Raw genomic sequence first — 11,123 nt, forward strand, 5'->3', positions numbered from 1 at the left:
GGATTTCCAGTGCATCAAAGGAGGCTCCTTGCATGGGTGTAAGTGCCCAGCGATTGTGTTCAGTTTCAAACAAGACATTAGTCATAGGCAGAGATCCTGGTCTTCCCTGATAAAAAATAGCAAATTCTCTCATAAACCCACCCCAAATCTGTGATTAAAATGAAATATCACTATATATTTAGGTATCAGTTGAACACAGTGTTTTATTGATATATTTAAAACTTTGAAGAAACTTGGAAGCCTACCAGTGCCTCAGTCACTATAGTAAGATAAAATTCTAACTACCGATAAATTTTGATATTTGATTCTGGGTTTTTTATCATGGAAAATCAGAGCTCCCCCTGCCCCCTTAGCTCACCAGGATGCAGGTCCAGGCCCCTCACTCCCCACCGACTTCCTCCCCAACCCTGCTGTTGCCCCTCACTCCCCTTCCCCAGAGCCACAGAGGCAGAGGCATGAAGTTATGTCCTTTGCTGCTCCGGGGCAGGCACAGGGTGCATCACCAGTGCAGTGCAGGGCTCGCAGCAGCCACAGTGAGCTTCCCTGCTAGGCCACACTGTGCCCTGCCATAATGGGTCCTGTCCACTGTGCTGCAGAGGCCCCGTGGGAGGGCAGCAGGGCAGGGAGCCCAAACCTGCAGCAGGCAATCCACACCCACCCCCATCCTGCGCACAAGGCTGGAGGGCACGTGCCCCATCCTGCGCACAAGTCTGGAGGGGAGGTGCTCCCCCTACCCCCTCCTAGAAGGGCATGCAGTGGCAGGGAACCAGCTCCAGCCCCCAGACAAGCCACCCACAGCCCCATCCCACTCCCTGCCAGGGCCCTGAGGCTGCGATTGCAGCCCCAAACCCCATGCACCATCCAGCTCAGCAGCAGCCCCAGCTCTGCCCTGCCCAACTCCCTCCCTTCCTCCCTATGGGGACCTCAGTTCCCCTGCCACTACTTAACTGTGGGATGTGCTTTCCAGGCTGCCTGGCAGCTATGCACAGATACATGCACATGGCACCCACTGCCTGACTGCCCTCCTCCCATTCCCTCTAGCCTCTTACAAGCTGGAATTCTGCCAGCCTGCAGGAAAGCAATATTAGGTAATGACCTAATATATAAATGGCTGACATCTAACATGTTTTTAAGTAGCAAACAGACAGGAGCATCTGATTCATAATAGCTGCATCTACATGAGACGTTTACTGTGCAGTAGGTCATTACTACTGCATAGTAGCTTGTTACTATTGCACAGTAGCATCGCTGGGCATGAACCATGATGTGGTGCTACTGCACAGTAGTAATGGGCTACTGCGCAGTAAGCATCACCCGGCAACCATGTGGGGCCGCTACTGCACAGTAATGCTGGTTACTCTATAGTCATTTAGTACTTTTTTTTAAATTAAAATGTTTTGTGTTCCAAGCCAAATCAGCCAAATCAATTCCAAATCTGTGAGTCAGTTAGAACCATAAGTGGCCCTAATACCAGCAAACATCCTTCACCCCACCTGCAAGTACTATATGGCTGTGCAGTAATGACTGCTCAGTCAGCATCTCATGTAGGTGCAGCCACTGTATCTCATCATTCATCTAGGGCAAGTATTAGATGTCACTGTTTGACAAAACAATGCAAGTATAGGGTGCACTTCTAAATCATTTAGATGAATTGTTTTACTCTTACTCCTGATGCCCTAATTATGGCAGGGCAAAGAGAGGACTCGGGCAAAAGGAGAGAACATGAAAAAGGCTTTTGGGAAAAAATCATTTGAAAATGGAAGTGGAATTTTCAAAAGTGCTTGGCTTTGACTTAATTCTTCTCCCACTGAAGTCCATGGTGAAACTACTTCAGTGTAAGCAATCCCAACATATATTCTCTAGTGAGTTATTTCCCTGTAAGGCATTAAATACCAGAAAGTTTTCAGGGTTAGCTTGTGTATTTCTAAGTATATCCTCTCAGCAGTGTGAGGCTCAGGCTTTAGATACTCAGCTGTATTCAGGACAGACCATAAAACTGCTTCCTCTTGAAATACGAATGTCCACATCTATAGTTTTGGTAGTGTCAAAGAGATGTTGTAGCCATGATGTTTCAACATGTGAGAAAAAAGAAATTTTGTGGGTGATATCTTTTATTGGCTAAGGATTATGTATTGTAAATGGCAAATTTCAATATTGCCCATGCTTTGGTAATGGCAGGGGAAGCATGGGAAAGACTTGAAGCCTATTGAAGAAGGACACAAGCAGTCAGTCAAGCTGGCACTGTTGTCAGGTTGAAGGCTTCATTTTCTGCCCTTTAATTCAATTCATTTAAAGCAGATCATAATAAATAGCAATACACTTTCCAGAGTGAGTTTTCAGACAAATAATAATGGTCTTAATTGTCTATCAGGATTTGCAAACATTTAGATGAATACCAGCTGGCTGTCTCACTGTCAATCATTTTAATTAATATCATGTCTGTCTTTCTGGCTGTCTGACAGCTAGATATCAAAATACCCAATCTGTGAGTACAGTAAGGTAATTAAATGTTCCCATGCTATATTTTCTGCCTATAATTAATAGCACAAGGTTGTTTCAAAATTCAAACATCTACTGCCCTAAGACTGAAGAATAGTGGTCACCAGTTGTATAGGAAGAGCTACACTTCAGGCATTGCTAATAAAAAAGCACATGCATATACAAAATGTGTACTTAAGGGCCACTTCTTGCAGTAGTTCACTAGGTCTTTCTATTAGAACACTCTTCTCTCTGGGGGGTTGAGTTAATTATCTAGCTAATGCAATCAGCATTTTCACATAAAGTACTTCATTCAGAATTGCTCTCTTGCTCATCATTCTCAGTAATTTGGCTGACGGTCAGTGCAAAACAAAGAGACTCTGGGACTTAAAAAAACAATCGTTTGTCCAGGTGAAACTCCATTTCTTCCTGTGTTGCTATGTGACAGGGACTTTCACATCGTTCGTGTCTTCATAATAATAACTGCTCTAAGCTTTGTTGCAGCAGTAGGCTTGTAGCGCTGTCTTCACTACTCTTGTGCATCACTAAACAAAATGAATGGAGAAACAGGGACACTAAACTGTTTTTTGGGGAGAGATTATAATTAAGATATTTTCACCAGACAAGTGCTGGGCATCACGCTGAAGAGTGCAATTATTGAAGAGAATAAAGACATGCACATGACCAGCAAGGCATGCTGACAGGGCCAGGAGTCCAGGGTTTTAGAAACACCTACTTATGACTGCTTTGATATATTTGTGGTCTCTTGGAAATTTCACACCTATTGCTGGCCTACACATAGTGGTTCACACAGCAGCTGAGTTGAATTTCCTTGTCATTTTGTATAGGTTTGTCCACATTAACCTCTGCTTTTAGTGATCACAGCATCCACCCATGCTGAACATTGGTAAGATCAAAGTGGAGTTAAAAATACAGTGAGAATGGTTTGGTGATTTGGTGATACAAAATGCAGCAGTCTAGCTTTATTAGTCACTGAGCTGGGAAGCTGCATGGCCATTTTGTTGGAATAGAGTCTGGAAGGTGGAAAACAGGGGTTCTGTCTCCATCTCACCCAGCTTGCTCTGGAACTCATGCCAATGCATTCAGAAGAAAGTGTACCAGTAGCTGAAGTGAATTGGGAGCCTTTTCATTGACCTCAGCAGGCACTTACCTCCCTCTGAGCTTTGAGTTCTCTCACTGCAAGCAGTGGGGTTTCTGCCAGTGTTCATGCAGTGCTGTGAAATCCTCAGATGGACATCAAAGTCAAAGCTTTATGACTTGCTATTATTGCTCAGTTCGTGGGTGTGCATTACAAGGCACAGAGTGTCTAGGTTGCAGGTTTGATTTAAGAAGAGAGCAAAGAGAGAAATTATATTTAACTGCACTCTGTGATGCATCCTTTGTCTTACTACTTGTGAACTATATAATTAAGAATTAACCACTATAATTAACTATTCTGGCCTAGGCAGAATGGTATCAGTTGCTGTGGAGTGGTTTTGCAGGGTTGTTATGGCTAAGCTCACACCATTCTTGTTATAAGGAAAACAAAGCAGAATGCCATGACTAGTGGATTTCCACTGGCTTTGTACCAAGTCAGAATTAAACCTCTCTTGAGAATGAACTTCAATTACCATAATTTTAATTTTCAAGCATCTGTGGACTAATTAACTAAAAAAGCCCTACAGGCAGATTCTGACCCCTTAGACATCTCTTTTAATACCTTACTCCAAGCAGTAGTCTTCACACTACTTGCAGACTAAAGTTCTACTTCTGTTGAGTAAAGGTATTAAAATCTGGCCCATACTGACTAGAAAGAAAGATGAGCAATGAACATGGCCTATCCTCAGTTGTCTTTATTAAAAATTGATTGCTACAAAATATGTTTCTTGCATCCCCAGAATGATGCGTTATATACTTCCTTTTGTGCTCGTGCCCATTTCCTTCCTTCCTTCCCAGTCCCACGCTGGCCAGAAAGATGGAGGTTGTCTGCAGCACCACACAAACTAAAATCAAATATCTGGGAGCTCTAAAAATGCATTGTAGAGAAACACCTCTCAGAGATGGTCTGAGCAGACTTGACCATGTCTCAGTACAGAGCAAGAGCAATAGCTCAGATGATCACTTGATGCCCCTTCTGGCTCTGTGGTTCTGTGATTCAGAGGCCACCAGACAGGGTGTGGTGTTAAACTTTCATAACTGTACATTTCTTCAGGTATCAATGAAAAATGTAAGACGACATTTCTGTATTTTGTGAGAAAATGCCTCATCAGAAGTAGAAAGTTGATAGACTGTTTTTTAAATACCTTTTGGAAGATCTCAGCAGTAATCTGTGATTACTTCTGAGCCCTTCCTTGCTCATGTTGAATAAGCAAAGCAGAAATCTTATTGCACGGAGAAATTATGGAAATGCCAAAGATTGCCTAATAAACAGATGGTGTCAGTGCTTCGTTAACACCACTACATATCCATGACATCTTTTTCATCATTTGAATAACAAATGATCTCTGAGCCTACACTAGAGTAAATCTTATTGACCTTTCAAGATTGCTTCTGCTTTTTTTTTATTGAAAAGCAATAACTCCATCTTCATTAGAATAATTTTCAGATATATATATATATAGTACTAGCAAATGTGTGCATAGGAAAATAATCCAGGCAGTCACAGTGCTGTTTTCTTTGGTTGAAGGTATATACACACAGCCTGCCAACGTAGTCTGAAGCTCCTCTGATGTCCTCTCTGATGCTAAATTCTGACATAATGACATCTGTGACTAACACTTTCTATCATCTCCAGTTATCTAGGAGACTCCAGCTGACCTTAGAGAGTGATAAGCTAGCCTCAGTTATTCATGTCTTCATCACCTCACAGCTGGACTACAGTAATACTATCTACTTAAGCATGAAGCCTTTTGCACTTAGGAAACTCCACATGGTGCAATACACTGCCACATGTTCCTTCAGCAGCACAGGCTACCAGGCACTTCAGGCCTGTCATCTGTCCTCTCCACCAGCTTCCCATAGAAATCAAACCCCTGATCTTCCAGGTCCTCAAAGGCCTGGACCCAGTATATTGAAAAGACTACCTTGGATGTAAACTGTTGTCCATACTCAAGCTCTTCTAGTTCAATTAAATTCTCAACATGAAGACAAAGTTGAGGTGTTTGGGAAACAGGACTTTCTCAGGAGCTGGTCTGAGACTGAAGAATGAACTCCCAGTGGAAGTAAGATTTAGAGTATGTTGAAACCTAGGACTTTCCATTCCACAAGAAAGTGAAAATTTGTTTTCATTCCCAAATGGGAATAAAACCAAATATTTCCAAACTAGCTTAGTAAAAATGTTTTGAAAAGTGTCAGTTTCAGGAATATTTTGTTTCCCAATTTCAAAAATTAATTGAGAATGTCAACATTTCATCTAAGGAGTTTGATTTTTGTTTTGCTTTGTTTTGAATGTCCTTATATTTTACAGCATTTCAAATTGTATTTCTTAGGGTTTAACACAGTTTAACCTAAGAGTAAAACACAAACTGAAGACACTTTGCTCTCAAACAGACAAAATGTTTCAGTCAGGAAATGGATGGAGGTGATGGAGGATGCAGGCTTATTGGTAGTAATCCAGCAATTATGCACATTTACCAGACAGCTTGCAGCCCCTGAATATGGCAGAGCAAAGCAGACATAGGGCTATAGCCATAGTGGTGCAAAGTTGCTTTCTGGGGGGGGACTCAACTCAGGGAATAGGATTTGGACTGCCAGAGCACATAGTCAAAGCTCTGTGGGACAGTCAGGTCCAGTAAGATATAAAATACCTGTGAAGGACGAAGGAAAATCTGATGAAGGACAAAGGAAATTCTTCCCTTAGCGAGAAAAGATGTTTTCAGACTTGAATGCACTATTTGAGCAGGCAACCTCTGCATCAATACCTCTCTTCCTAAGACTGGCGTATCTAAACAGAATGCTTATAGCCTTGTAGGTCCCGCTTACATACATGCAGGTTCATTAAGATGTAAAGATATGTTATGTGAAGATAATTTTAAAATCATAATGTTATCTGCTTTTAAAGGATTATGGTGTGTCTGTTCTGTGCACACTTTCTCCACCCCCACCCCAAAACATGTAATATAAACACCTTAATGTGGCTCTCGGCTTGAACCAAAAACCACTTCAGAGAGAGCAAGCTTTTTGGAATGTGTTTTCATGAGACATCATGCGCTGAGCTTTGCTGCAGCACTCCTTAGTCATCAGGCAATGTAGACATACCCAGTGCCCTGGGCAGTTTCCTTCAGTGCTTTGTGCCTGGATTTATAGAAGTAAATAAATCATTGTGCATGCAAAGCACATCTACCTTTGTATGGATAGATTTTCATAGACATTAGGGCTGGAAGGGACCTCAGAAGATCATCGAGTCCAGCCCCCAATAAAGAGCCAAATGAAAGGCTTCATTGATGGGTGACACTGAATATAATCCAGCATTTCTTTAAAATAATAGATGTCCTATAGAACAATTCTAGAAGCATGATGAAGTTGTATGGGGAATTTCATACAATCTAGGAAACTACATAAAGTCAAGGGGTCAGCAGCCTTGTAATCCATACATTCATGGGATTTATAAGTGATGGGTTGATTAGCAGCTTCAGGATAGGGTTGAAGACCTGACTTAGAAAAAAAGGTTGACTCTGTGTTGCTGATGAAGTTCCTTGGCTTGTAGACTAGAAGCCAGTTGGACAATCATGCACAAGTGATTTAAGTTGTACCTATGGAGCCTTTAATCACAAGGTTGGTGACATATAGCTGTAGAGAGCTTATAAGATAAAAAGCAGTTGATTTAAAGCATGTTGTCAGTTTACTCTGACTTCTGACTCAGAAATTTGCTTATGTGGTATGGATTTTTGTACCTTCTAAGTACGATCAGTTCTCTGCTGAACCATATAAATGCTATGTACTAACCTAGCCCTATTAATTATCAAGGCCCAGCACACATTGACAGGACAAAATAAATAAATAAGCAAATCTAACTAGCTATGGAATTAGCAATGACAGAGCCATCTTTTCAAAATTATCTAAACTCCAGATCACAAAATTAGTGCTTCTCATTTTCTAAAGAATGCTCATCATTGTGGGTACCAAAGCTTTTTGAAAGATCTGACTATTGATGTAACACCAGGAGCTGGTAAGTGCTTGGCATTTCTGCAGAACCTTGTAACAGCATCATCTGTCCCTTTAAGAGGCAGCAGTCAGCCCTGTTTGAGAGAGTCCAGGGATAGGGATTTGGATAGGCAGGAAGTGTCCTACTAGGAGCTTTAAAAAGTTTCCAGAAGAGTAAACAGGGAAGGAGGAAGCAAGATGCAAGTAGAACAGCTTGCTACAAGGAGAGGCCAGGGCCAGAGCCAAAGGGCTCCTCTCCTAGTGCCTGGGACAGGGAAGGAGGCCTGGGTTTTGTTTGTTTGTGGCTTAAAGGCAGTATTTTATTTGGGAGGAGTGGCTGAGGAGATGCTCCGGAAGCAAAGTCTACATGCAGAAACCAGTAAGCTAGGCATCGCACTTACAAACCTGCTCTTTATCTGCCCAAATGATTGCCTAGGTCTGTTATAAAGACTGAATCAAAATCCATTCTCGTATTTGCTACTGTAAATCAAGATTGAACTCCAGTGGCTTCCACAGCATCACTCTGTGCTATGTTTATAAAAGCCCAGTAGAAAAATAAGTTATCTGTTAAAAACCAGGCTATAGTATCACAATATTGTAGAAATCTCAACCTGACTGAGGACTGTAATCTGGCTATTTTTACTGCATTATTTCATTTTTTTCTGGGCATCTCAGACCAGGGATTGGTCAAGGTACGTGCTTATTTCATTTTCTCTGCTACTAAAAGTATCTTAATCTCCTTGCTACTCCTTGATTTGTTAAGCTCCTTGTGGGATACTCCCGGCCTATCTAAATGCCCTGCAGCTGGGCTCTCTCAACAGGGCTGACTGTCTTAAAGGGACAGACTACCCTGTTAAAGGGTTCTTCAGAAGTGCTAAGCACTTACCAGTCCCCATGTTTCAAATGTACTGAGATAGACCAATGACTTATGAAGTGACTACCTGCTCCAGTTAAAATATGTTTGCTGTGAAATAGAAAAAAAAATCCAATAAAGTTGATTTCTATTCTCAAAAGAAACTTTCTTAATAATGTTGCAGAGAAAAATGCCTTATATTTTTTAAGCTGAGAAGCTTCTGAAATAATTTTGAACTCCCAAAGGCATCTCACTGAGGTGAGTACAATGCATCACATAGTGGATTTCAGATGGTAATAAAATCCTGTATCATTTAAATTGATGGCAGGGATGTTCATTAGTTCAGAAGACCAAACTGAACTAATTCCTGGTGTAACTCCAGTGACCTAACATTCAAGAGGAAATCAGGGCTGAAGCAGTCATTTCGAAGGAGCTAATTCTAGGGGTGACTAATCAAAGTTTTGACTGTTAAAGTAAAGCTAAAGTTAAAATGACATGAAGAGGTAAAAAGTATGGGGTTTCTATGCATCTCAGAAGTGTTTTCTTTTCTTATACATCTTTGACTTATGAATGGTGCCTTCACAGCTTCGCATCCATTCTATTGGATGCCATGCACAGGCAAATACTTTATCAAGTTAGATCTCTTTTCAGAACGTATTCCTGGGTCATATTGTAAAAAGCTAACAGAGCTGGCCACACTCCTCAGGTAATCATACTCAGCACTGCTTCAAACAGGGGCAGAATCCAGTCAAATCAATGAGAAGCACGTATACTCAAGGTACAACTGAATTTGACCATACCTGTGTGTTAAGACTTCCAGAGAGGAAGAACCAGGGAATTAGGAATGAGAGCCCACTGGTGTGACTCAGAATAGATTTATGGAAATTAGATTTCCCTTAGTTGTAGAGTTGGGTCCCAGAAATGGATATTCTAGGTGGTTCTCTCTTATTTACCTTAAAATGCCTGAAAATGATGGGCAATGAAACCCCCCTGATCTTTCCTTTGGAGTACTGGATGTTTTGTGAAATAGTAAGAGTTTAAGCCTATACCCCAGTCTAAATCTGCATGGATTTGTGGTCATGCAAACATTCAGTGCATCCTGAATTGGAATTTTTGTATGTAAAATACCTACCAGGAGCCAGGTGCTGCATGTTCTTCAAGTGCATAGCATGGGGACAGGTGGCGTATAGAAATTTAGACAGACAGATCGGGCACTGAACTCTGTTATATCGTGTAAACATGGAGTAACAAGTCAGAATTTGGCCTTTGGTCTCACACTGTGCCAGCCTCAGCTCAATAACTAGTAAATCTGAAACACATCAAACTCATCTGCATATAACCAAAGGTTCAGGCTTTTCCCTTGAATCTAATCCTGATGTGTTTATTAGCAATAAAATACGCCTGCTTGCCAGAGGTGTAATAAAGGCAAAGTCAAACAGTAAGCTTTGGGGATTTATCGTAAATGAAATGCACAATCTTCTGATTGAATATCCAAAGATTCAATTGTGCCTTTTACTCTTAAGTGCCAGAAAAGCACCCCCTCCTACTGTTCTTTCTCACCTGCCTCCCTCTCAGCTTTAAATTCAAAGCTTTGCAGCAAAGAGTACTAAATAGTCATGTGGCAGTGAGAATCTTAAGTGAAGTGAGTATTCCCATTCCACTTTCAATTTTCTGATAAGGTTCATGAAACTTCCTTTCTTTTTTGAGGGAGGGAGGAGAAACATGCACTAAGAAATGCCTTGCCTAATGGAATCTGAGTAAATAAAATTAAACTTTTGATGAGACTTACAGCAAAGCAGCAACCTAAAGTGGCAGAATTTAGCAATGATAAAGAAATGGCTTTGCAAACCTCAGGGAATCCCTGAGCATCATCATGTTCCTTTCAGAATATTCTAATCTTGCAGTCAAATTACCAGCTTTTAGTTTAGATAAAGTTTCTCATTTTCTTCCTGCTGACACCCATTTTGCACCAGTGTAATTCCACTCTCCCATGGAGATTGTCCAGGTACTAAAGCGGCCCTCCTGGGCACGTGCAGATAAGCGTGCACATGCATTTTCCCTAGGACATAGTAGCGGAATATAATTGTGCCGCTCTACTTGCCCCGAGGGAACCCTCCTGCACGTATGCTCTGGAGCACACAAATTGTCCCAGGTGAGGTAGGGGGGGCTTACCTAAAGTCCTGGGGGCCTTCCTGGGCTGCAACAGCAGTGATCTGGGTGCATGGAGCCTGGCTGGCAGCTGGAGCATGACTGGCCGGCCAGGCTCTGGTTTCAGGCAGTGCATGATGCAACCAGATGTGCCACCCCACTTTTTTTTTAAGCATTTTTTTTTATATATATCAGGATTTCATAGTATCTAATTTTGGCTCCACACTGCAAATATGCAGCGCAGAGAACCTTTTGACATGTGCCACATGTGTTTTACAGCACCTCAAAAGCACTCATCTGGACATGCCCCAAGAGGGTAACCAAGTCACCCAGGATGGGATGGGATGGAGGAATGCTCCACCCCTTTTTTCCTTCCTGTTTAGAGGACAGGAATTCCCCCCTCCCCCCCCCGGTCTGTGATGCAGGGTAAAGAAAACAGCAAGTTACCAGCTACAGAGCTCTGTGAGAAGGGTTTGGTTTTGGCTAAATGGAGACTTTCCTT

The 11,123-nt window shown here is 41.9% G+C and overlaps 1 long non-coding RNA gene across 1 annotated transcript in view; it reads right to left on the minus strand.

Moving 5' to 3' along the window:
- Positions 1–4,588: 4,588 nt before the first annotated feature.
- Positions 4,589–11,123, minus strand: part of LOC109288880 — a 14,987-nt gene continuing 8,452 nt past the window's right edge. The window contains exons 2-3 of the long non-coding RNA XR_002095233.1: positions 5,453–5,458; positions 4,589–4,599 (exon numbers count right to left, since the gene is read on the minus strand). This is a non-coding gene — a long non-coding RNA (uncharacterized LOC109288880). The remainder of the gene's footprint in view (positions 4,600–5,452; positions 5,459–11,123) is intronic.

The sequence above is a fragment of the Gavialis gangeticus genome, unplaced genomic scaffold (assembly GCF_001723915.1).
Source record: "Gavialis gangeticus isolate Ggan-Ray unplaced genomic scaffold, GavGan_comp1, whole genome shotgun sequence".
Taxonomy (NCBI): domain Eukaryota; kingdom Metazoa; phylum Chordata; order Crocodylia; family Gavialidae; genus Gavialis; species Gavialis gangeticus.